Source organism: Neovison vison, chromosome 5 (genome assembly GCF_020171115.1).
Source record: "Neovison vison isolate M4711 chromosome 5, ASM_NN_V1, whole genome shotgun sequence".
In the NCBI taxonomy this organism is placed as follows: Eukaryota; Metazoa; Chordata; class Mammalia; order Carnivora; family Mustelidae; genus Neogale; species Neogale vison.
Window position 1 is genome coordinate 29,506,588 of NC_058095.1, and position 27,334 is coordinate 29,533,921.

A 27,334-nucleotide genomic window follows, 5' to 3' on the forward strand; every position below is an offset into this window, starting at 1 on the left:
CCCAGGGAGGGAGGGCCGGAGAGGAGCCACAGTTGTTATTTTAGGTAAGCCAGTCTTCCCAAGATTGAGTACACAGCCCCTTCCCAGGCTTGTTTTTCCCGACTCTGCCTGGCCGTGCGTTTTTCATCTGGACTTGATTCAGATACAGAAGGGTAAATGCCTTGACCCACTTAACCCCAGGGCTCAGAAGAACGATGGAACGCTCCTGGATAGGTACCCACCCTCCTACCCCACCAACGCTTCCTTGGATGCCTGCCCTGTCCAGGTACAGGTTTATAACCACGGCTAGACCCCCAGGAGGCTCACAGCCCACAAAGTAAGTAAGAGCAATGCTACGTGGAAGGATACAATGTCAACAATATACGAGATAAAGGGAGCAGGGAGGACAGGAAGACTAAACACAAGCTGGGAGCTGCTGGCCAGCTTTCCCGGACAATGTGACGCTGAGCCCCGGTCTCTCTACCAGCATGGGTGACAAGCGGACAATTTATTGTCAACATGATGCCAAACAACTGCTCTCCGTTCCCATAACCAGGAGCACGAGGTGTTATGAGGCAGCAGTCAGCGCTGGGGGGGAAGCCGGAGTCCCATGGTGGAGACCTGGTTCTACCCCAGTCTGCCCCTACCAATGCAGCCTTGGCCAGCTCATCGTCCTTCTTGTGGGTAAACCTGAGGGAGGGACAAGGGGCTGGAATGGTCTTTTCAGCTCTAGCACACTCACAGACGTTCCGGCCCCTGTGTATAGGCTCACGAGGAGAGATAATAGGGATGGGGTGCCTGGGACCCACCCCAGAGGTATGAAGTCAACTAGGCAAATATCAGTATGTTTTAAAACATCCCAGGTGGGACACCTGGGTAGCTCTGTGGGTGAAGCATCTGACTCTTGATTTTGATTCTGGTCATGATCTCTGGGTTGTGAGATCAAGCCCCCATGTCAGACTCCACACTGAGCGCAGTCTGCCTGGGTTTCCCTCTCTCTTTCCCTCTGCCCTCCTCCCCGCCTAAAATAAATGGAAATCTTTAAAAAAATAATAATAATAATTAAATAAAATAAAAACTGCCCAGGTGATGTGCAGACACAGTTAAGAACCACTGTTCTGGGCGGTGGCAGTCACTGGGCCCAAAACACTGGGAATCCCATTTCACAAGACTGACTTGTCCGTGAACTTCCCAAGTCACACAGCCAACAGGCCAACAGCACCTCCGCACCAGCTCCCTTCTCACGGGGATGTAATGATTTAAGGCCCAGTTCTCCAAGAGCCCAGTTAGGCAGACAGGCAAATGGAAAACATCCCATTGTCTCCAAGGCTCACCTTCTCTCTACCTGCTCTCAGCCAGCTGGACGTCCCCTCGTGGGGGGGGGGGGGGTCCTCACCCTCTCCTTCTGTCTGCTGGGGAAACAGGCAACCACAGGCTGAAGGCGGCATCTCCTGCCGTCCACGGCTCGGAGGGTCACCTCCCTGTCCCGGAGCCCCTGGAGGAAAACAGCAGGAGCTGGAGGCGGCCGGGCCGGGGGCCTGGGAAACTCGGGCAAGCACAGCCTGGCCTCCTGCCTGTGAGTCAGCCACGCAGAGGCCTCCTGCAGACAAAAGGGGCAGAAGAACAAAGCTCCACTGTGCCCGCTCTGCATGGAGGAGCCTGCTGGCCGAGACAAGGCTGAGACAAGGAGACTTCGGGGCCAACGGGGGTGTTATTAGCATTTTATTTACTTATTTATTTACCTTCATTTTATTTAACAAACACTTGGTGGGCATAGCCCTCAGCATGTGCCAGGCTCAGTCTGAACAAAGCCCTTCCAAATATTAATTTGTTCCGTTTCCGGGCAGCAAACTTGCCAAAGTGCCTGCTCTGGGAGGGGAGAAACATAACCCTCCCTCCTGCGGAGGCGCCCGAACCTCTGCCCAGCTGGTGGAAAGCTCCAGAAACCACCCAGATCTAGGACTGCAACCCAAATAGGATGGGCATCTGGTCTTGATAAGGTAGGAAGAACCTGGGAGTCGAACTCCATGTGCTACAATGAAACTAGGCAAGGTCCGGAACTTCCCAGAAGCTTGTCTCCACGTATGCAACACGAGGACAGTGCCGCCCACCTCAGAGTAGCACCGGGGTGACATGGAATAATTAGGTACAGGGAGCTCCACAGAGCGCCTGACATAGCCTATGGGTTCATCCCCTTCCCCATCGCCCCACTCCTGAGACCTCCCTCTACGCAGTATCTGGTGGCAGCCCTGAGAGATTGCACCACCTCTGGGGCCCAGGTTCAAATCCTGTGCCATGGGCTTCCCTGCAGTGCTGGCTCAGGCTCCCCTCTCTGCGGCACCCACCCCCAACCCATGTCCAGGGTTTTCACGTAAAGCTCAGGAGCCCTTCTGCTCTTTCATTTGGTCTAACCGTCCCCCAAATCCCCACACAACAATCTGGCCGCACAAGGTGCTCACACTGCCAACCCCGCAGAGCGGGGTCCTCCGTTCTGGCCAAAGTCGGGTGCCCGAGAGTAGGCCGTACACTGAGGGGACATCCCACTCCAGGGCAGCCGGAGTCCTGTGGCTTTCAGCATGGCACAGAATATAGCCAGCACCATCTGGTTGCTTGTTCCTGGCATCAAACCTTCCTTGGCCAGTAAAGTCAGAGCGAGAACCGTGCCAACGCCCCAGAAGCACCAAAGGCTGAGGGTGAAGCAGCTGTAAAATGGGTACAGTGAAGAGCGTTGCTGAACTAAACAAACTCGAGGGGATTTCCCGGCCTCCTGCCTCTGGAAGCCAACCCCAACAGGGCCCCACATTTGAGCCACGGACAGGCCGGGACCTGTGTCTGGAGCGTGGGCAACCAAAGCCCAGAGACAGGCAGAGGCTCCCAAATCTCCTGCTGTGGAGTCCCTGGGGGCTTGTTAAGGGTGGGGGCCATCCAGGCAATTTACTATTTTGCTTAGTCCAAAGCCTCATTTCCCATCAGCAGGACTGCCCCCTGCACGGGAACCACAGCCAAGCTTTCCATCTCCTGACCAAAAGCCACTGTTTGTGTAGGCCTCTGGTCGGCTGTTACCCTGCCCACCAGCAGCAGCAGCAGCAGCCTGCAAGGCCCCGAAGGGAGTTCTGCAGCCTGACGCTTCAGGGTCAAGCCAGGCAGGGGCTAAGGCCAGCCTTGCCACCTCGGGGCAGCATGACCTCGATGGGATCACCCAACGTCTGAGCCATAATATCTGGATGCAGGGTTACCAATACATGTGTCCTAGCACAGCGGCCAGCCAGGGCAGGCACCGGCAAATGTCTGCTCCCTTAACGGCTCTCTGTGGTCTCTGGCCACTGAAGCCACAACTGAGGGGTGTGGAACCTTCCCGGCAATAATGAGACCGTGTCCTTGGTCCCGGGCCAGGGGCCTGAAATACCTTCTCTCCCGTCTGAACATCACAGCCTTAAGCCCTCCCCACTCTTGCCAACGGATGCCCGTGCCCACTTCACTTTTCACAGGACTTGTCGGCAGAGAATGTCAGTGATTGACCCAGATGTCCGCCTCCCTCGACACACCGTAAGGGCCCCGCGTACAGCTCCCAGCACAGGGCCTGGTAGACAGTGGGTTCTCGGAAGGCAGATGGATAGGTGGATGGATTGCAAACACCAGGATGACTAGAAACTACTTCTATACTATTCCAGGTAACATCTACGCTTCCCAGAGAAAGCAATTTCAAAGCAATTAGTAATTTCAAATTCAAACCCTCAGCCTTTTCTTCTCACTTTAAGAATATTAAAGTCCATGCCAAATTTCACAAGGACAGCCTCTCCACCCAGCATGAAATGCTTTAGAAACAAAAAATGAAATGCCTCACCTTGCGTCTAAGCTAATCCATTCAAGCTGTCCACACCTGAAGAACCTTGCTGGGCAGGCCCCTCCCTGCAAGGCCCTTCCCTGTGCAAAGCCTTTGTTATGGCACACAGCAGGTCCTCAGTCAGGACTGAATGATACACAGCTTGAATCATCTGACTCCTTTAGCCTACAAGGGTCCCTCCGCAGTAATTACACGCCTGCCTGCACCCGGCTGCATCTGAAGTCATTCCAGACCCCCAATCTTCTATTCACAACCCCAGCTTACAACATCCCCAGTAACAGAACCCGGGGACAACCACAACCCACTCAGTGCCATAGCTGGACAAAAGCAGCTTCTACAATATGGACGGGGGCCAAGGGAAAGGTTCCCGACAACCACTCAGGAAAGCAAGTCAGTCTGAATCCTCCGTGTTCTCTCCCTAAAAACCCACCCAAGAGAACGCTGGGCAGAACAGCACACAGAAAGCTGTACTTAACACAACGGGAACTGTTCATGGTGCCATGAAAACGGAGGGAACAAAGCAGAAAGCACAGGGTGGCCCCACCTTTTAAAGTTCTGTCCCAGGCACCTGAATAGCTCAGTTGGTTAAGCGACTGCCTTCGGCTCAGGTCATGACCCTGGAGTCCCAGAATCAAGCTCAGCATCAGGCTCCCTGTTCAGGGGGGAGTCTGCTTCTCCTTTCCCTCTGCCCCTCCCACGTTTGTGCTCCCTCTGTCAAATAAATAAACAAAATCTTTTAAAAAATAAACAAAAATAAAATTCTTTTTCTCTCTCCACACACACAGGTACCTGTGTTTTTTTTGTTTGTTTGTTTTGTAAGTTACATGTGTTTTAAGAGTGATTTTAAAATTCTCTTTATGTTTTTACACTTCTCCAATTCTCCACGAGGAACACATACCTGGTTTTATAATCAGATATAAAATTACTGGAGGGAAGAAGAAAAAGAAACTCCACTCTGCACTGTCACAGGAAGGGAGCAAGGACAAAGACACACTAATATATCTCTTCTTGGTTCCCTAGTGTTGTCCAAACAATGGATTTATCACTCTCATCAGGTAAATAGAGCTCAGACTGCTGTCCGTCCAAATACTTTCCCAGGTGGCCTGATCCCACACTGCACATGCTCCTTCTTTAATAACCACGACAATATCAATAATAGTTTTTATTGTGCACTTACTATGTGCTAGGCTACCATCCCATTTTTTAACTCGTTCAAATTTACTTCTTTAAATGACGTCCAAGCTATTAATACTTATCCTCCTTTTACAGATAAGGAAATAGACCCAGAGGGACTGGGGCACTTGTCCAAAGTCATGCAGCCACATCTTCTTGATTTTCTCCTTTGTTTATTGCCTGAATGTGATAGGTCTCTCAATCAACGGGGGAGAAAATAGGTTTTACAGTTGCTGCGCTTATAAGATGGGGTTTTACATTCTGAGGGACAGCTGAGGCAAGGAGGAAGTTATCTGAGTGGTGATGGGAAAATCCACCTGAAGTGAGCCACCAAAAAATTATTATCTAGGGCGCCTGGGTGGCTCAGTGGGTTAAGCTGCTGTCTTCGGCTCAGGTCATGATCTCAGGGTCCTGGGATCGAGTCCCGCATCGGGCTCTCTGCTCAGCAGGGAGCCTGCTTCCTCCTCTCTCTCTCTGCCTGCCTCTCTGCCTACTTGTGATCTCTCTCTGTCAAATAAATAAATAAAATCTTTAAAAAAAAAAAAATTATTATCTAGTCTCACCCTGCTGGGAGCACAGGACTGCAACTGCCCTTGGTTTGTTTTTGTTTTTGTTTTGAAGTATAATCATTCATTCTCTTATCTGGGAGGCCAGAAGAAAGCAAAGGCCAAAACAGTCTCCAAAAGGAAGATTCAAGCTAACCTGCCCTCCCAGCTCTCCCCAGAGCCAAGGCCTCCATGCCCATGTGCTTACTGTCACACTGGACACCCGGGGTCTCCCATCCACAGAATGTAGAAAGCAGACAGTCTGACAGTGAGAAGAACTATGGCATCTAGAGGCGAGTGCACGGAGACCACAAGATGTGACAGCAATGACGGAACAAGCAGGAGAAGCCACAAAGCAGCCCCAAAAGTCAAAAAAGCAGACTTGTCTCAGGCCAAGCAGCCCCACAGACCATACCCCATCGGGACTGGGGCTCCCCAGCCATGGTGCAAAATCCGATGCCATTAGATTGTATCCGATGCCATTAGACTGTTTCAAAAAACCATGTCTGCGCCTACTGGCGCCATGTAAAATGACTGACATACATTCTGGTGCTCACAAGAGTAAGTGTGTTACCAAGGAAATGGACTTTCTGTAACGTGCATTCGTTCCCTATGCTATCCAGCATGTAGTGGCCCCTGCTGTTAGCGGCCTTCCCCCATCCATTCTCCCCTCTTCTGGAACCTCGGGGACCCTTGATTTTGTAGAAAGCGCGTAGCTCCCGGGCTCCCTTGCTGCCGGTGGTTGCCCCGTGACCCAGTTCTAGCCACTGAAACGTGAAGGGAAGCCTACTCCTGAGAAGCTTCTGAGAAGCTCATTTTCCTCATTCAAATGGGTAAGAGTCAGTTGGCAAAAAGCAGCTTCCAGCCTCTCTCTCTCTCGCCTTCTTCCTGCCGGGAATGCAGCTGTGAAGTCCAGGGCTGCAGCAGGCACCTTGAGCCTGAGGGAAAAGTTTATACGCCAAGGATGGTACAGCAAAGAGACACAAGGAGTCAACAAGAAGCCCTAGGACTGCCTGACCTGGGGCTTCTTGTTTCATGAGAAAACCAACCCCCCTACTTATTTAACCCAATGTCATCTGGATTTTCCAATCACGGATCCAAGAGAACCCTGACACATTCATACAGACTGTAACTCCAGGATGATCAAAATGACTCCTAACTATCTTACTGTGTTCCTCCAGGTGCCCTGCAAAGTATCTTGGCATCTTTGGGGTATCTCAATAAACCAGAGGCTGGCCCCCGGTGATTTACCAGGAGATTTGCCTAGCTGCTGCAAGTGGCAAGTGGCCATTCATTAGTATTGTGTCTATGCTAAGCTGACTCGCTTTTGCAACTTGGAATTTTGCTAGGAAACAAAAAGCGCTTTATGGCAAAGGCGTCAGTGCCACAATGGGACCTTTCTGCTTTGATTATGAAAACACATTAAGCGCTTAGCTGCACCGCAAGCAGTGGCTGGGAGACTCGGTTGAGGCCTGGGCCTTCCTGACCATTCTGCACTGGGGATGCTGGAGGAGAGCCAACACCACTCAGGAGGAAACGCGGTGGGCAGACACCGAAGCTTCGAGGGGCTGGGCATTCAGGCCCACCTGGAGGACTGTGACGGACAGGCTGCACCCAACACTGTTCATCTGCCCTCCTGAGCAATCTGCCACATGATACGCGGTCCACCTGCAGAGCTACCCAGGCACCAAACACAGGCCTTACCTTGTGGGAACTCCCCCAAGGCCTGGAAAGGTGATGTGGCCCCGCTAGGTGCTCAGAGGCAACCCAAGGAGTACAGAGGCAGGCCAGTAGCCAAGATTTCCACCTGCTGAGCCAAGCCAACCCTCCCCTGCTGACCGGGGCTGATGTCAAGAAGAAATAAGAGGACACGGTTACACCACCAGGTACATCCCACAGAAAGTAGGAGGACAGGAGTGCGCGTGTGTGCACACACGCAGGTGTGTCGCAAAGGTCTGTCCTACAGTGATCACAGCAGGAGTCTGGGTAACATTCCCAAACTGTAAACAAACCAAATGTCCATCAACAGGAGAACAGAAACTGTGCCGATCGCTTGCCGGAATAGTACGCTGCAGGGAAAATGAGTAACAGCCACAAGCACCAAAAATGCCTACATTTCACAAACACAACACCAAACCTAAAAAGCAAAATACTACAGAACACCTACAGTCTGATTCTCCCTATAGAAAATCCAAAAAAACAGAGGCACCTGGATGGCTCAGTGGGTTAAAGCCTCTGCCTTCAGCTCAGGTCATGATCTCATACCTGGGATCTCAGATCCTGGGATCGAGCCCCGCATCGGGCTCTCTACTCAGCAGGGAGCCTGCTTCCCTCTCCCTCTCTGCCTGCCTCTCTGCCTACTTGTGATCTCTGTCATAAATAAATAAAATCTTTAACAAAGAAAAATCATAAGAAAAATACATTTACGGTACTGTACCATAAAAAAATCCCCGTATCGGGGTACCTGGGTGGCTCAGTGGGTTAAAGCCTCTGCCTTCGGCTTGGGTCATGATCCCAGGGTCCTGGGATCAAGACCCACATCAGGCTCTCTGCTCCGCAGGGAGCCTGCTTTCTCCTCTCTCTCTGCCTGCCTCTCTGCCTACTTGTGACCTCTGTCTGTCAAATAAATAAAAAAAATCTTAAAAAAAAATTATTAAAAAAAAAAAAGAAAATCCAAAAAACAGGACAACCTAAAGGACGGTGCTTAGTATGGTACTTAGGATGGTAAAATAATCGTTTTTCAGAAGTAGGGCAGTGACGACTGTAAAAGGCGCCCCTGCCCTGGGTGGCTCAGTCGTTAGGCATCTACCTCCAGCTTAGGTCATGATTCCAGGGTCCTGGGATCGAGCCCCACATCCAGCTCCCTGCTCAGCGGGAAGTCTGCTTCTCCCTCTCCCACTCCCCCTGCTTGTGTTCCCTCTATGTCTCTCTTTCTCTCTCTGTCAAATAAATAAATAAAATCTTTTTTTTTTTTTTTTTTAAGTCAGGCCAATGTTACTTTGGGGAATAAGGGGAAGGGATTGTGATCAGGGAGACCTCTGGGGTGCTGGGAAGGTTCCAGTTCTCAATCTGAAAGCAGTTCTAAGGGTGCTCACTCTGTGGTCATTCACTGAGCTGCACTGTTACGTTTTGGGGACTTCTTTGACTCTATTTTATAATAGAAACAGTTAAAAATAAAAAACGAAGAAGAATGATGTCTGGATAACAAACCCAGCCCACTGTGGGTACTCAACACATCTGAACTGAACTTGAATCTCCTGCGACATTATTACCACCCCCACCCCAACCAGGGTGCCCCCCACCCTTCTCTTCAGAGGGGTGGGGGGGTGCTCACATTTGTGTTCAGCCAGAAACTGGCCGAGGTAACGCATTACATTCTTCCTTAGATGCTTCTAGTACATTCGTCTCTATCTCCACAACCAGAGCAACTGTAAGCTCCCGGGAGGAAGGAAATAGTTTGGGACATACACATTTACTCCACAGATTAGTGACGAAGACCTGAAATAGGAGAAGCTCAGAAAGCACTAGAAAGGACGCCGAAAAGAGGTGGATGTTTTGCTGAGCCATCTGAGCAAAAAGCTAAGGGCCCAGTGCATGGCCAGGACGTCTGGAGTCTAGCCCGCTCCCAGCCCTGAGGGTGGGCCCAAGCTAACCGAACACACATAAGACAGCAAGAGGCTGCACAGAGCCACTTTATTGTTTTATGCCAGAAAACTGATGTCTCAGGTTCTGCTCTCCTACAAAGGCTGTATGACTCTGTATATTCCCCCTGGTGAGTGGGTTTACACTTAAGCAGGTGTCTGCTTGGTGCGCTTGTCCTTACCTGACACCTAGCTTGAAAACTGCCATGTTCGGGGGCACTGAAGGGGAAAAACACACACACGCACACACACAAAAAAACCCTGGAAGCTTGCAGCTAGCCACAGTGATGGAAGGCACAGGTTAATGGCTGGGGTGCCCTGTCCCCTGGGCAACCTCGCTTGGCTATTGCCAAAGCTCACTTGGGACCTGTCCCCTTTCCTAAGCTTTCGTGGTTGACCAAAGCTGCCCTTAAAAGCACACAATCTTTCTATAGAGATGCCTCAACCAAGCCACAGTCAATTCTTCCCAGCCCAGCACTCCACCAGGGTCCTGCAGGAAACCGCCCGACCGTCCAACAGGTCCCTCATGAGTAGAACCTGACAGATTGGGACAGCAGGTTGCTGTCCTTCCATTCTGAGCTCTAGTCCCCAAGTGCCCACCGATGCCCTCACCCATTCATGGGTGTTAAAAAACCTCTTCCCAGTGGACTAAAGGCAGCCCGCACACACGCACACACTCTCACCCCCAGGTGAGCAAAGTTACTCCCAGGGGCTCACTTCACCAGCTTGGAATCCCCAGACTGAGAGGGAAGCAAAAGCAGAGACGCCTCCTGGCTCTAAGCCATCATGATGGTGTCTACACCCAACAGTCAGCTCCCTACAGGTGGCTGGTGATTTAGCAACGGCAACTGTCCAGCCCGCCAGCTGCCCCCACAACACGCTTTTCGTCCACCTCCTCCCAGACAACCATTCCGCAAGAGCTACACATCCTGTAAAATCTCTATCCCACTCTCCCAACTTCTTCCCCAAGAACGGGAACACCAAAGAATCTGATAGCAAGGGTTTCCTTGGGAGTTTCTAGATTGTTGTTCCAAGGGCTGTGTGCACAGGTATGCTCACCCCACCTTCTGAGAACCTGTCTTCTACGATGGGACGATGGCCGTCCAACCCACTGCCAGCAGAGCTGTGAGGACGGGGGACAGGAAGGCACTCCAGGATCTGCTAAGATGCCACGGGGTTTCTGGAGAGGAGCAGCGGCCAGTACGGAGATAATGCCGGGGCCCCGAAGCGGGCCTGGGAGGCGGCAGGATGCTCAGAGGATGAAAACTCCTCCACTGCTGAGAACTGAGCCAGGAAGTGGTATTTGTACACTTTAAAAAGGAGCTAGACAAGCAGTCCCCTGACAGCCTTCAGCTCAGACCATAGCCCAGCCTGAATGTTCGGGAAAAGCGAAGCGACTAAGCACTGCTAAGCACAAGCCAGGCATACACAGTCTCCTTTAAACCCTTCTGAGCAACCTACTTCGCAGACCAGGCCACCAAGACTTGGGGGGCACGGCACGTTTTTACCTGGCTTACCCCAATCTCAGTCCACTCAGCTCTTCAGTGTTAGGGCTCCGATTTCTCCATCTCTGGTGTTCTTTTTTTTTTTTTTTTTAAAGATTTCATTAATTTATTTGTTAGAGAAAGTGAGTGAGCACAAGCAGGGGGAGCAGCAGGCAGAGAGAGAGGAGGAAGCAGGCTCCCCTCTGAGCAGGGAGCCCGACGCAGGACTCATCCCAGGACCCTGGGATCATGACCTGAGCCAAAGGCAGACGCTTAACCAACTTGAGCCACCTGGGCACCCCTCTAGCTTTGGTGTTCTTTCCAATTCCTTTGTGTCTGCAAAATGGCCATCGAATGATACGAATGATCCCTCATGGTAGTACCACATGCTTCATCAAGCCCTCCTACAGGCTCTCAACCCTTACCTCTCTTCAGGGTGTGTTTTCTCATGACAACATTCCCCTTCTACGGATGAGGAAACGGAGGCTCGGGGAGGCAAAGGTGAATGAGGTCACTGAGACCCAGGCGAGCACAGGTAGAGGACAAGCCCTGCCACCTCCACTGTCTAGTCAGGGACGGTGGCTCCCAGGTCCGTTCCCGGCTTGGCTGCCATGACTCACCGCCCTCAGAAGGACACATGGAAGCCCTTCAGTGGAAAAAAAGAAAACCACGGTGTTATCTCAGGTCAGGGCAGAGCAAGCAGTGAGGAAGTGGCCCAGGTGAATCTGGGTGGAGACAGGGATCAGTCAGTGCCCTGGACACTTGGGGTGGGGGTGGGGAGGGGCGCTGTACCTCAAGCTCCGAAGGATTATACAGTGACATCCCAACCCACAACTACCTGTAAACTAAATCCCCCCCCGCCCTGACCCTCGTCCCTGGAGCCCAAGGCCTTCCCAACACATACCTAATAAAGGGCTCTGGCCTCTTCACCCAATATTAATCCAATGATTGGGGGGGTGCCCAGGTGGGTTTCACTTCTCCCCTCTCCCAGCCAAGTCAGCCCCTCATGGGGCAGGACAGCAGCTGCAGCCTACACTCTACGACAGAGCTGCCCAGCCAAAGTATCATGTTAGCACCCACAGATCTTTATTATTCTCTAGTGGCCACGTTATAAGAAGAAACAGAAGATACCAATTGCAATGATATCTGTTTCACCAATCATCTCCCCCAAATCACTTCAAAGTGTAATTTAAAAAAAACATACAAAATATTAAAAAGGAAGGAGATCTTTTACATTCTTTGGTTCCCAATGTCTTCTAAATCTGCATGCATTTCTACCCAGGATGGACCAGCCACATTTTTAAGGGCTCAAGAGCCACATGTGGTGAATGGCAGCCATTCAGGAAAGAGCAGAATGAACATTTCCACCATTACATGAAGTTCCACTGGGCAGTGTCGCTGTCCCCGTTCACTGAATCCTGGGAGTTTCTGACTCTGGCGGGTGGGGAGTGGCATGGGTGAGGCTCCCCTTTCTGAATTACCAAGGGGGCTGATTTCTCTGACAGCTCCGGCTGACAGGAAATACCTGTTTGCGGGCCCTGAAAAAGTTTTCCCCTCCTTCCTCCTGGGGCTTGGGCCCAGCTGGGGGGTTTCCATGACACCTGCAGAACCCAAAGCCTGCAGCACCACCATCCCCCAGGGAGCTGAACCTACACCCAGACCACATCGGAGAAAAACCCAGCTTCGGGGAACCCCTTACCCTTCCCTCCCTCCCTCCCTCCCCTCACCAAGAGATAAAAGCTGACCCCCACAGCAAGGCTCTGGTCAGCCTCTCAGCTAAGGAAAACCCTGAAGAACACCAAGTTACCAATGTAAAGGGTAAAGTTCAACTTCAGGGGCTGGCAGCTGCTTCCAGAAAAATACAATCAAAAGAGAAATTATGGGGGCGCCTGGGTGGCTCCCCCATAATGGGTGGTTAAAGCCTCTGCCTTCGGCTTGGGTCATGATCCCAGGGTCCTGGGATGGAGCAGCACGTTGGGCTCTCTGCTCCGCGGGGAGCCTGCTTCCTCCTCTCTCTCTGCCTGCCTCTCTGCCTACTTGTGATATCTCTCAAATAAATAAACAAAATATTTTTTTAAAAAAGAGAGAAATTATGTCCAACCCCACAAACGGGTTGGAAAAATCTGGCTAGATGCATACAACCAAGTATCAGGCAGCCAGTAAAAGCTCTACAGTAAACGTGCACAGCTTTTCTAATAAAGAGTATGATTTGAGGGCACCTGGGTGGCTTTAACAATTAAGTGTCCAACTCCTGATCTCAGCTCAGGTCTTGATCACAGGGTTGTGAGTTCAAATCCCAGGCTGGGCTCCACACTGGTAATGGAGCCTACTTAAAAAAAAAAAAAAAAAAAGAGTATGCTTTGTTCAACAACCACACAATGCTAGAACATTTACCTATACTACATCTGTTTTTATTATTATAAAGTCAGAAGTCATAATAGTCTTTTTCCCATGTTTCACAAGGGACAGAGCAAGGCTCCCCAGAGACCAATGAACTTCCCCAAGATGGCCCGGCCAGCAAGGGTCAAGGCCAACCCAAGCCAAAACCCCCAGACCCCAGACTTCAAATCTACTACTCCTCTACCAACTTCCGGTGTGTTATATTTGGGGTGGCGGGGAAAGGGGGATAGCATTGTCCACGTATGTGTCTGCGCCCTCCTTACTGGATGCGTATCTGCTTGCAGATGAGGGCAGAGAGGAGGCATGGAGATAATCGAAGCTTAAGTTAGGTACGGGGCAGTCAGCCAATTTTTTTAAACATCATCAGACTGTTTAAGCAATGCATCATTTTTTAAAGGTGGCTATCTTCCGGGAAGAGAAAAAAATGAGAGGAAATACCAAGAAAACCAAGCATACAAAAAGCTGTCCCCAAGGTCTGGAGTCCCACACCCCCTGCAGCCTCGGGGCTAAGACTTAAACTATGTTTTGCTTGGTGCTTCCAGGGACAGCGAGGACACTATGGTTACAGCGAAAAGAACTGGGGAAAAGCCCGGCTGATGGCAACCTGTTGGTCACGCCACGACCTGGCCCAAAACGAGGAAAAAAGCAATAAAAAAAATACGCACAGCTGCCATGTTTATGGTCTACTGGCGCGGCTGAAAGCACTCTGTCCATACCAAACACACCGGCTCATTCGAACAGCACTGTATCACTACAGAGGCAGGTACTGGGATCACTCCCATTCTGCTAATCAGGCAACTGAGTCATAGGCAGATCAGTCACTCACTCAAGATCACACAGCTAGGGCATGGCAAGGCTGGGATTCATGCCCAGGCTGTCTGGCTTCTCAGCACGGCTCTTGGCCTCTATGCCAGGCTACCTGTCATAACAATACCAAACCCCTGTGGTCCGAATCTGAATGAATCACCCAGCAGAGGTGGACACCACTGGCACCTTCTGGAATGAAGACCCAATCCCTCCTTCATTAGTGAAGGCAGCTCTAGGGGAAAGGAGCAGACTTACAGGAAGCACTCCAAGCACCCTGAGGATTTAAACAGCCCCAGACCCACTGACCAGTATTCCCAGCTCAGACCTGTTCCCAGCCAGCAGGTGCCCGTTCGGTGGCACAGTCAAAGCCGTTCTAAGGCTCCCACCCTGTCCCCTTTGGTAAGAGTTCCTCTGAAGCCGTGAACAGAGCGGCAAGAGAGCCCATACGTCGTTCCTCCCTTTCTGACTTGTGCGGGCATCCGTCCCTGGCTTTACAGGACCACTCTGGGGGAAGGCAGATTGGGCAGGCCCTCCTGATTAGGTCCCTTCGCTTGGTGGAAACACTGAGGCACCTGGGAGCGTGAGTCAAGCTGACTTTGTTCTGTGAGGCTGGGAGGGGCGCTGGCTCTGCACCAGGAGAAGCCTGCTCCTGACACCACGTGATCATTGCCCAAGCCTCCGAGGGAGAGAAGCACCCCCAGTGAGCCTCTGGAGCAGTTCCCATGCACTGACACCCTCTCCAAGGCCACGGGTGCCGTTCAGGTAAGGCAGCACCGGCTTGGGCAACGCCAGGGGGCCAGAGGTCCTCTCCGGGGCCCGCTGCTGCGGGACACCCCACCCTGCAGTAGCCTATTTCAGAGAGACCCTGGGGTTGAGGTGCTTTGTGCACTTCTGAACCCCAGAGAAAGTGAGAAACACCCAGCCCATGCCCCACCCCTGAAAGCAGGCCCTGCGGGGCCTCGGGACACCTCCCCCCCCAGAGCCCTCCAGGCCCTCCAGCTGCACACCATCTGGCACTTTCTACACTGTCCCCCCACCCAGCTCACTAGACAAACAATACCCTTCCAGACGCTGCAAGAAGCCCTAGGCAGGTAAAGACGGACTTTGCCCTTGGGTCATTCCCAGGCCAGGAACAGAGAGATCCTTCCCTAGGTTGGGTGAGCATCCCGGCCAGGAACATAGAGATCCTTCCCTAGGTTGGGTGAGCATCCCGGCCAGGAACTCACAGATGGTTGGCAATGACACCTGACCTCTTTAGATCTCAGAGAGGTCTGGATGAGCCTGACGGATCTTCTAAGCTCCCATTTCTTCTGCGAAGCAACTCACCAGCATCCTTAACCCTCTCACGGGCTGCACACATCTTCAGACTGTGCAATCTTCCAATACTGGGTACTTGGGCCTTTGTCCACAGTATCCAGATAGACAGAAAACACACACCACCAGTCTAATCCAAATCCTAGCTTCTTCTTGTTCTATCGAGAATACACCAGTCAGCATTGGAGAGACTGTGCCATAACAAATCACCCTGAAATCTCAGCAGTGTAAATGACAAAGGTTGGCCCTCATTCACACTGTATGGGTACAAGAGCTGACCCAGAGCTCTGCCGTGGTCCTCCTTATTCCAGGACGTGGGTTGCTGTTGCCTCTACTATCCAGGAGCTCTGACGGTTGCCACAGTAAGGAGGAAACAATGCAGTAAATTGTACCTAAGCTCTTAAAAGTTTCCACTTTGCCACGTCAGGTTCCTTTCTGCTCATGTGTTACTGGCCGACACAAGTCCCATCTCCACCCAGTTCTGCGAAGGCAGCAGGTGCAATCCTACCTCGTGGTCAGTGGGAGGACCAGAAGTAGATGGTGAACTGTAGCAATGGCCGCAGGCAGGGCTCAAGCAGAAATTAATGCTGTCAGTGTGGCTCAGTCTGCTGAGCCGCTGCCTTTGGCTCAGGTCATAATCCTAGGGTCCCTGGGATTGAGCCCTGCCTTGGGCTCCCTGCTCAGCGGGAGCCTGCTTTTCCCTCTCCCCCTGCCTGCTGCTCCCCCTGCTCCCCTCTCCCTCTCCTTCTCTCTGACAAATCAATTAGTTAATTAAAAAAAAAGAAGTTAATGATATCAAACTGGGTGAAAGGCTGAATACTGCTGTTTCTAACTCTCTTGAGATCCGTTTCCCAACCTCCCGCTATTGATGTTTGGTCTGGACCCTTCTGTGTTTACGGGGCTGGCCTGGGCACTGCAGGTGTTCAGCGGCATTCCTGGCCTCTCCGCACAAGAGGACAGGGGCAAACCCGAACTGTGGCAACCAACGAACTTCCCCGGAAGATGGGATGGACCCATCTTTTAGAAGAAAGCATAATTTCTCCTCCCTCCAGATATCCTACTCAGAACTACCTCAAGAAACAGTTTCTCTCATTCGCGATACAGGAATAACCATCGATACCCACCTCAAAGGGTCGGTGTGAGGATGAAACCAGTGAATGCTTGTGAAGTGATCCGCACGGGGCCTGGCACCCCAGGGAGGGTGATGCTGGTCCATGTAATATGGACTCAATGTTAAGGTCCCCACCAGAGCTGTGCTGGCAGTGCAGGCCCACAGAAGACACGGGAAGGGCCAGGCACAGATCTCTCCCTGAGACAGCAGCACAGCCCCTCACTCAGTCCAAGGTCACCGCTGCCCCCGCCCCTCACCTCCATTTCAAGGCTGGGCGGCAGGGCATTCTTGCCATTGGCTCTCCAGCCCCAAAGGCCTAGAGCCAGACATCTCTGTCACCATCATGCTGACTGACAGTCGGGTAGAATGTGCAGTTGCTCCAGTGAGGGCAAGCAATGGATGATAAATGAGCGTCTGCCCAGAAGAAGGCCCTGACCTGTGACATTGGCAGGTTGCCAGCTACTATGATCATCTGTGAGATGGTCCTCCTCCCAAGGCTGGGGGCCAGCCAGCCCCTCCTAGCATCTACACCCCAGCCCCCATGAGTCAAGCAGCCCTTTTCCCCAGGGCTGGAGAGCAGGGGAGGGGGAGCAGAGGGTGCAGCTGACTTTAAATCAGCAAAAGGAAAAGTGAAGGAACGTGAAGGTAAAATGTCAGAGCCTAAGACATTAAGTTTCCACTGATGCCTTACTTGGGTCACAGGCTCTCAGAATCGGCAGAGAGGCCTTTCAACGACTGCCACCTTGTCTCACAGGACCTCTTCCAAGGGCCAGCCCTGGGACAGTCCCGGCCACACTGGAAGGCTCTGATGGGCACACGGTTCTCCCATGTTGGAGCAACAGCCCCAAATCAGCAGACCAGGCTTGGAATTCCAACTCTGCCATTTACTTGCTGTCAGCTTTGACAAGCTCCTGAGCCTTGCTCATCTTTAGGGCCCTCACCTACCACGGTGGGGTCTGTGCCCTGCACTAAGGCGCCAGCCAGGCCAGGAGGCAGGCATGGTGGTGGGAATCCAGCCCATAACCCGGACCCCTGGACTACTCCAACCCCACGGATACCCTTTAGGAATCTGCATGAAATTTGCATGCATAATCACATACACCTGTCAGAATAGCTCAAATCAGCAACCAAGAAACAACAGGTGTTGACGAGGATGTGGAGAGAAAAAGAGTCCTGGGGCACTGTTGGTGGGAATGCAAGCTGCTGCAGCCACTCTGGAAAAGAGCATGGAGGTTCTTCAAAAAGTTAAAAATAGAGCTGCCCTATGACCCAGCAATCACACTACCGGGTATTTACCCAATAAATACAAAAACACTAATGCTCCCCTATGTTTATAGCAGTATTATCTACAATAGTCAAGACAGGAAAGAAGCCCAAGTGTCCACCAACTGATGAATGGATAAAGAACGCATGGTAGATATATACACTGGAATATTATTCAGCCATTAAAAAGGATGAAATCTTGCCATTTTCACTGACATGGCTGAAGCTAGAGTAGAATGCCAGGTGAAATAAGTCCGTCAAAGACACACGCCGTACAATTTCATTCATTTGTGAAATTAAAGAACAAAAGAGCAAAGGGGGAAAAAAAGAGCGGGGGACAAACCAAGAAACACAGTTACTAGAGGAGAGTGGGGGAATGGGGAAAATAGGCGATGGGGACAGGTGATGGGGATTAAGGAGCACACCTGTTGTGATGAGCATACCTGTTGTATGGAAGCATCAAATCACTATACTGTATACCTGAAACTAGTATGATGCTGTATGTTAACTAACTGAAATTAAAATAAAAACTTAAAAAAAAAAAGAGAGAGAGAGAGAGATCTGCAGGCCCTGGCCACAGCAGCCCAGCCAATCCTCAGTGCCTCCACCTCCAAATAAGGAGAATCATCCCAGATCTCTGTAAGGTCATTATGAGGACTGACGGCAATGCATGCAAGTGTTCAGTGGTGGCTGGCACGCGGGACAGGCTCGGTGATCGCTGCGATGATAATTATGATAAATCCCAATGATAATGACGACTTAATTTATAACCTTGGCCAATGTCCTGCCGCCAAAGCAACTAGAACAAACTAAATGCTGCCTTGTGGGGCTGCCACGAGGACTGAAGGAGATAATGTAGGAGAGCAGCACAGAACAGGAAGGGGCTACTAAGTCCCAACAGTTATTATTACAGACTTGCACAGCCTTTGGTCTAAATTCTGCATCCCAGGGGCGTGGGATCCCTAAATTCTGCATCCCTGGGTGGCTCAGTCGTTAGGCATCTGCCATCAGCTCAGGTCATGCTCCCAGGGTCCTGGGATTGAGCCCCACATTGTGCTCCCTGCTCAGCGGGAAGCCTGCTTCTCCCTCTCCCACTCCCCCTGCTTGTGTTCCCTCTCAGTCTTTCTCTGTCAAATATATAAATTTTAAAAAAAAATAAATTTAAAAAAATCTGCATCCTGGAGTCTCACCCAAGCATGATCTCCTGGTGAGGCTGTGTCCAGGATGCAGCGGTGACACTCATCAAGGGGCTGGTGCCAGGCCTGGCGGGGTCAGAGGGTTGAGGCGGCACACACACAGCAAAGGACTTCAGCCCCTCTGAGCTCCCCTCTCCCCTTCCGGACTCCCCAGGCTGTGTGGACTTCTGCCAAACCATCAAATCCCCTTTGCCCCTCCTTCCAAGCAGAAAGCCTTGCCAGATGCCTTCAACATCACGTTTCAGGGGACTCCTCTGCTTTGGGGGAGCTGATGAATTTACCCCAAAGCCACACAGCAGTCAGTATCCCATCCAGTCCCTACTTCTGAATCTTGGCCCCAGGCTAAGCGCCTACCTGAGCCAGACCAGTCTTTACTCCGGGGGTTCCTGAAAGAAGGCTTCACAGATGCTTTGCCAAATACTTCGCTGAGAAGTCTGGGTCCCACCTCCCTCCCCTTAGCATTCCTGGAAACTTAACCCTCCTGACCTTGGTACCACTATCCCTCTCACCCAGGTTGCTCCCAGAAGTCCTCCAGAAACTGAATGAACTCGGACCAGACATTTCTTCCGCAACCACACTATTTTTTTTAAATGCCGCATGGGTCCCTCTGCTCCGTCGTGAACACCCCCAGTGTTCACAGTTTCCCCAGGACCCAATAGCGGATTTTAAGTTCCTGTGCCAGGCCCCACACCACAGATTCTGGATGGGTTTCAGGCCTCAAAGTCCTCCACAGCTGATTCTAATGGTGAGCTAGAGAGGGGACCCGCAACCTAGCCCAGGACCCGCTCGCTGGTGTGGATGGAGATCACCTTGGGGCACACAGAGGCCCGGCGGGGCAGAGGCCAAGCAGGCCTCTGTCCCCATCAAAGGTCCCCAGGCAATTCTGGGAATGACTCAAGTTTGGGAGCCCTGGAAAACAGGACCTCAGACACAGTTTTTTAAAAAAAGGGATACGGCCAAGGGGCACCTGGGTGGCTCAGTGGGTTAAAGCCTCTGCCTTTGGTTCAGGTCATGATCCCAGGGTCCTGAGATCGAGCCCCGCACTGGGCTCTCTGCTCAGCAGGGAGCCTGCTTCCTCCTCTCTCTCTGCCTGCCTCTCTGCCTACTTGTGATCTCTGTCAAATAAATAAATAAAATCTTTAAAAAATAATAATTAAAAAAAAAGGGGGGATATGACCAATGGTGCTTTTTCCTTGGAAACTCCTGGGCTGCTTCCCTCAGGTTAAAATGACCCAAACAGGATTGTCCCACAAGTAGAGTCGGTCAAGAGGCACCTGTAAGGGCCAAGTACCACGGCTGCCAAGAAAACAACATGCAAACGCTTGCACGCAAACACACATGCATGCACACGTTCCTAGGACACCTGTACATACATGTACCCACACGTACGCGTACCCACATGTACACACTCTCCCCAGTTTTGTGACAACACCAGTTCAAACCTGCCGGCCCATACCAGAAAGAAAAGTGTGGTGCGTGCCGGCACGAGCGGGCCGACGCTTCCCAGAAGGAAGTCTTTCTCTCTCGGGCACCTGCTGAGCCTCCCGCAGCTGAGCAGTTTCACGAACAGTGGTTTTCTCGTGGGAAGATGCCACCACTACTAAGATTTATTGTTGTTTCTTAAATCTACTCACTTCTAAAAAAATGAACATAACTGCTACAAAGGGGACACTCATATGTGCCACAAAGAGATTTCCAGAAAAACAAGAATAACTAAAACAAAACAATATTAAACCTGGCGGACCCTGTTCTCGGCGGAACTCGGGGACCCTGAGGCCCATTTCTTCCTGGTCCTGTGCTCCTTGCTTCTTCAAAAGGGAGATGGCTTCAGACCCTCTTCTCAAGGCCACTGAAGGGCTTCTCATGGGACTTAAGGTAACTAATGCCACATCTGGGCATCCCCTAAAATGGTCTGGGGTGCCCACCCTGCCTTTTGTCCCCAGCTGAGTCTTCCAGAAAGGACGGCAATATGGAGAAGTGAAAGATACCGGGACTGCTCGCCCTGTGATGCAAAGAGGTCAAATCCCACCGAAGGCCACAGCAGCCCAACCCCCTATACTGACTACTCAACTGACCCCAGCTTCAGAGTCAGCCCAGAGGCTGGCCAGCCCCTCACTTTCATGCAGATGGGTAGGGGTGGAGAAGGATTATGAAGCAGGCCCATGACCAGCTCAGAGGTATGGCCGCTGTCCCCCATGTCGAAATGAAGGGGCAACTGAGAGTACCATGAGCCCACCAGCCCACCACAGTGAACAGCTCCTCGTCCCCCTCTCCCAGCATTCCCTTCTCCTGCACCAGAGGGAGGAAAAGACCACTTACTGCTGGCCCCAGAGAAAATACCAGAACGGCAAAGATCTGACACTTCCTGTTTACATAACAATGAAAACAAATATGGGCTTTTAAAACTATCAGGACAGAAGCAGAACTTACAGGGTAGGTCTGGGGTGCTCAAGCATCCTCACCCCAAGAGGGATGGCAGGGTTTGCCTTCCAGCAGATTCACCAGCACCCCCCCGCCACCCAGAGAGCTGCTTCCCCCACCTCTACACCACTAGCTCCTCCAACACATTTTTCATCCACCCTCAGCTGTAAAGACTAAGAGGAGGAAAACGCCCCTACTTTTGGCTGGGGGCTGGGAATACCGAGGGCCGTGATCTCATTGCAAAAAGCATGAAGGACTTAATCATTAACCTGAGGTCCCCAGGCCTTGCTTGCTGGTTACCATGGCATCCAGGAAGTCCCAATCTGCATTCCTGCTTTCAGGCCGGGTCCACCTCAGCCCCAGCACAGGCCCAGCAGGACAGGCCCTGCTGGACAGGCCCTTGCAGTGCCAGGGCCTCCCTTGGGCCAGGGGTGTGAGGAGAGGGGACCAGGAAGTCTGGCTGGGACAAATTTCAAAAACTTACAATCAGCTGCAAGGCTGGACAAAACAGAGAAAAGAGGGCAGCAAATTATTTGTTTTTTTCTACTCAACTCATGGGTTTTAAAGTTTCTAATTCCAAGCGAAACTAGGGTTTCGTTATACTAGCTCGTCTTTTGGGTACGCCCTCCTCCCCCCTGCCTATCTTATTAAACATAACTAGAGAGAAACAGAAGATGCGTCATGGCTGTCTCTTTCTGGTCACATTTGGGTGGTTGGAGATAAGACAGTCCCTCCGGCAAACATTAACCACCACCCGCGGGCCTCAATCTCTTACCAGAATAAGGCCGCAGTTACTGAAGGAGAGACAGGCCTACCAGCCTGGGAGCTTGGCCAAAGTGGATTCAAACTGCCAAGAATGACCACTGGTCTGAGAGGTCCCAACAAGCCAAAGCCTGGGGGTCCTCATGGGGCAGCAGCAGGTCCTAGAAGGTTCCAGAAACATTTACTATCTGTTCACACAGGACCCAGACATTAAATTAGGCTTCCAGGCAATGGCATCCCATCCCCAAAAGGATGCATTTTCCAAACTGTTTCCTCCGAGCTCCCAGGGGCAACATTGGGTGGCAAAGTTTATAGCCATAACGGGAAAATAGAATCTCACAAAACATAACCCAAAAAAACCCCAAAACGTGATTTTAAGCTTTGAAGAGAATGTCTGTGCCTGATCGGAGATAGATTAGCTCCAAGAAAACTGAAACCACTACGGACCCGCCATCGACTCAGGTTCCGTCCAAGGTACTGCAGGACTGATGAACCAAGGAACTCTCGGTAAGAACTGGCTCTGGTATTCTGAAATTGCACTGATTAAAACACCCACACTTGGTAGTCATGTGTCACCTGGTAGACACAGTCTTACCGGTCACCGTTCAGAAAATGTCAGGGCTGGAGGGGGCATTAGAAATGATCACCCAGGGGCGCCTGGGTGGCTCAGTGGGTTAAAGCCTCTGCCTTCAGCTCAGGTCGTGATCTCAGGGTCCTGGGGGTCCTGGGATCGAGCCCCGCGTCAGGCTCTCTGCTCAGCAGGGAGCCTGCCCCCCCCAACCTCTCTGCCTGCCTCCTCTCTGCCTACTTGTGATCTCTGTCTGTCAAATAAATAAATAAAATCTTAAAAAAAAAAAAAAAAAATGATCACCGAGCCTGTCTCATTACCCACCTCCACCTCCACCCCTGTGGCCGGAGGAGGGGGGCTGTGTCCCAGGGAGACGCAGGAAATAGGTCAAAGTCATCATCCAGGCAGACGTGAGGACCCAAGTCCTGGAACCCACGGTCCAGGCTGTCGGCTGCACCTCACCTCGTCTGTGTTGAGGGGGCCGCTGTGGTCTCCTCTTGAATTAACACACAGCCACACCAGGGCAAATGCACAGATAAACTGCTTTTCTGCCCAGACACCAGATCGGGCCAAGGGAGTGAGAGATCAGGAATAAAGACCTGAGCAGGGTGGGGGTGGGGGGGTGGGGAGTGGGGGTAGGGGGGGAGGTAAGGAAGGGGGAGTTGCTCCTGAAACACCCCTGATCCCCCAAAGACACTCCTTCTCAAAAACCTTCAAGCTCCTTCCCTGCGAAGACCAAGCTTCTCCAAAACCAGGCTCAGTTTTTCCAACCGCTTTCTCCACCCAGCGGATACAGGAGACAGCTAGAAAACAACCCAGGCCTCGGGCTCTGGGCAGACCTCACAGCTGCTCCGCACACCTGAGGCCTCCAGTCAGAGGAAGCCCTCCCTCCCTTCACTCGGGTTCCACACCACCCCCCAACCGCCTGGATGGACTGCACCCACCTTGAACCTGTGCTGCCCGGGAGCCCCTTCCCCGTGTCTCTCCGGCCGCAGACTCAGAGTCAGAGCAGGATCACCTGGGGCACCTGCTCCTGGGCTGGGCCAAGGGACACTGCCAGGGCCGCCTCCCAGGCTCAGGGAGCCACCCAGCGGGCCACACTGAGTCAGAGGCCAGGGTCCAAAATCGGCTTCCTGGAGGACTCGGAAGGGACGCGCCCAAGAGCGCTCTAGGAGGAGCTCCCTTTACCAGGACATCTACACAGAGGGGGCTGCCCCCCCCCCGCCCCGAGATGGATCTCCATCGGGGAAGATCGGGGGTGGGGTGGGGGGAGGAACAGCTCCTTAAGAGCCATTTTACGTTGTTGGGTTTTAAAAAATGCAAATGCCAGAAATCTCCTTCCTGTTCTTTATTGCTTTTCAATGTAAATTAAAAGACCTGTTCCTTCACGTCTCTGGAATCCAAAATATCAGTCCCTCGACTGGTCTCCACAGAAACATTAACCTGTGGAGTCACGGCAGGCTGGCGTGGCAACAAACCCGGGTCTGATTAAGGCCCTGACCAGGCCCAGGACCCCAGGCAGGTGAAAGCCAACCTTTTCACTTGCCTTCCATACCTGGGATGGCTGCATTCTCACTCGGAGGTGGGGCTTCCGAATTACTGCCACCTGCCGACGCCTTCCCGCCTTCCCTTCCTCACTTACGACAGATCCCCGTGCTCAATGAACCTCCTAAAACACACCCCGGCACATACCCACCTCCCCAGGAAGAATCCTGTATGTTCCCTGCCCAAAACCCCACGGCAATTTCACTCTTGGATTTCCAGTCTTTGTTTAAAGAGCCTTAAAAAAAAAAAAAAAAAAAAAAAACCAACTCTACTTGTTCCTGGAAGCTTGTTGTACTTCTTTCCCTGGCTGTCCAACAGGGGAAGTGGAAGAGGAGCCCGGTTTCTAGTTCACAGGGACCGGTGAGCATTTCCAGGCCTCTGCTCTGTCTCTTTCCGGCCAGCGAGTCATCCAGCCAGCCACTCACACCACAGAATAGGAACCTCGAGGACCCTAAATTAAAGGCAGTAAACAGCCAAACCTCCTGGCTGAAGCAGGGGCGGTTTTGCTTTGTGATTTTTCCAGCAGCAGGCACAAGCCTTTGACCCAGCCACCAAATATAACCAGCACAACTTGGAATGCTCGGCAGATCGCATTATTCCCCCATTCAGCGGCCCTCCCTCTCCACCCTACCCCGTAATTACAGAGAGTCTGGGGTTGGGGTTTTTTATGATGCTGCTTTTTACGCGTGTGACAACCCAGAAGGGTTATTTAAATCTGAGCTGGAGGGGGGAGATCAGTATTGTTAAAAGGGCAAAATGAAGAACACATTTCCCTGGGTCTTGGGTAATTCAAGGTCATTTGCAATAAACAAGACTGAAAACTGAATTATCTGAATCAAAAGTACCATGGGGCTCCACCACCTTGCAGGGTCTAACAAACCCTAGGCACGGAACAAAGCTGACTATTAATGTCTCTTAGAAAATCTACCACACTAAGAAATACAAGTGCATGACTTCCTGTCTGACTCAGGTATTTTACCACTTTTCTTGGGTCCCCGAATGCACCCCACCCCCCGGTTCTGAAAAGTGCACATTGATGGTCACGGACGAGGACTCTAAAGAAAGACGTGCTCCAGTCCTGCCCTCACCAACCATTACTGGCTGTGTGATCTTGGGCACAGCGCTTAATTCCCCAGAGCCTCGTTCCTGCTTTATAAAACAGGAGGAAAGGAGAGGAGGAAGGAGATCAGAGCTCTCACATGCACCACACGGTAAACGTTTAGCGAATGCCAAGCTTAATCAGAATAACGATGAAGGAACACACATTGCTTTGGGAAAGGTCAGTGAGGCCCCCCAGTCAGTGCTTTCTATGAAGCAGCATCTCCAAAGCAAGGTAATCCCACTTCCCTCCCTACATGGTGTACGTTTTCCAGCTAAGACAAAAAGCAGGGCTGGAATGCCAGCTACCAAGCTGATTTGATGAGCACCCAGCATGGACCAGGAATTTAATCATATATTTGCAAGTCTTCATCATCCTGCCAAGGCCAGTCGTGTTAGTTCCATTTCGCAGGTGGGGAGCTCAGTCTGGAAACACGGCCCACCCCCTTGAGTCTCCATGACCATGCGGCAGGTCAGGATCGGGGTCCAGTGCTTGAAGGGGGCAAGCACTGAAGTACAGTGCCTCCACTTCTGGGCCTCTGTCTAGCTCCTACCCTCGCCCTGCAATAGCGTGTTGTGTGAGTATATTACTCACAGAATGTTCCAGAGCTGAGATACCGTGGGGCTTGCCTCTTCCAATCCCTTGATTTAGGAGTGTTAGAAATTCAGCCCAAGATGGGGGGAAGGGGCCTGTCCAAGGTCACAGGATGGTCCAGAGGGTGTGCTGGTATTTGGCCACAGGTCTATGGACTCTGGAGAAGGATCTTGCCCTTGGAGGCCCCTGCAGCTCCCAGAGGAGAGGGCTCAGCACTGGGAAGAGGCAGGTGTACCTCTGAACAGCTCTCAAAGCCATGCAAAGGGGGCCTAAGGAGACCCCTCTCTCCCCAGACTGCCGGAAAAGCAAATCAGGTCCATGTGCGCTAGGCTGGCTGCCTTGAGCTTGGTTCACCCCTAAACCACGAGCTTGAGATCATCAGTATGTAAAACTATCTTCCTAGATGCTTCAAGAATTTCTGTTGTGAGGTCACCTGCTCCTAGCTGTGGCCCGCACCCTCCCGCTCCCACCTCTCCCAATGGGCAACTCATCTGCCTGTCGGTACAGTCTGCCTGCCATCAGGTGGCTGACCCCTGTAAATAATTAAAGGGTGATCCCATCACCTCAGGGAGGCCTACTGAGAGGGAGGCATGGCTAACAGCCTCACACCTGCTAAGTCAACAGATGGTGAGCAGCGTGTATCGGGAACAGAGCCCACAGAGCCAGCCTGCCCAGGGGCCAAACGAGGCAGGAGCCGGGAACCTCCGTTCTCGCAGGCTAGCTTTAAGAGCATCACAGCCTGCACCCAGAGCCCAGCTTTCCTGCAAAAAAAGACCTGTGCAACCCTGGGCAAATCCATCCTTAGCTCTAGGATGGCCTCTTTCTTCTTAATTTACAGGAAAATGCCCATTAGAAAGCAAAATGACCCAAAGGACTCATCTTTCACGGGCAGGGAAGAACTCCTTAGTGTAAGAAATGCCCACTTCCCCTCCATGCCCCACAAGCTGAACCCTGAGAGCAGCGTGGGAGGCACTGGTGAGAGATGGAGTGCTCTCTGGGTCTGTGCCCATCTGTATGCAGAGGTACGGACACACACACATAAGCTTTTAGAAATACACAAATGAACCATATATCTATCATTCTGCCTCAGATTTTTTTTTTACACTTAACAGATCATGAAAATAATTCCAAGACAGTCCATAGATCTCTCTTGTCTGTTTCACAGTCACAGAGTACTCTCCTCATGCTGGACACTTAGGGGTCTCTAACCTTTTGCTTCTATGGACAAAGCTACAATGAACATATGCCCGTGTGTATGCAGGCATGGTTTGTGTCACATGTCAGATTCCCAGGCAGTGGCTTGCTGAATCCTAAGCAATATACAGTTTCAGTTTTAATAAGAACTGTCCAAGTACCCAGCACAAAGGTGGTACCAACTAGTACAACTCGATTTCGCCTAAGAGTTGCGAAGTGCGTCCGAGAGCACTTCCACACGATTCACTAGCAGGGGAAAAACAAGGACTGCTCTGCCTGAAATGTTCGGAAACCACCTAAAAGACAGTAGTAACTGCTAACATTTATATAGCATTATAGCATAAACTACGTGCTTAACACTATAAAGGATGATCTCATTTCGTGCTTCAACAGC

The 27,334-nt window shown here is 51.7% G+C and overlaps 1 protein-coding gene across 5 annotated transcripts in view; it reads right to left on the reverse strand.

Annotated features, from left to right (window-relative positions):
* KSR1 (kinase suppressor of ras 1) overlaps positions 1–27,334 on the reverse strand; it is a 149,863-nt gene that overhangs the window by 93,931 nt on the left and 28,598 nt on the right. Inside the window, exon 1 of one of the 5 annotated variants that reach the window (XM_044248341.1) lies at positions 23,453–23,541. The exons of the other annotated variants lie outside the window; for them this stretch is intronic. The gene's annotated coding sequence lies outside the window, so the exon portion shown is untranslated. Of the gene's footprint in view, positions 1–23,452; positions 23,542–27,334 lie in introns of those variants that run through there. 5 annotated transcript variants of the gene reach the window in all.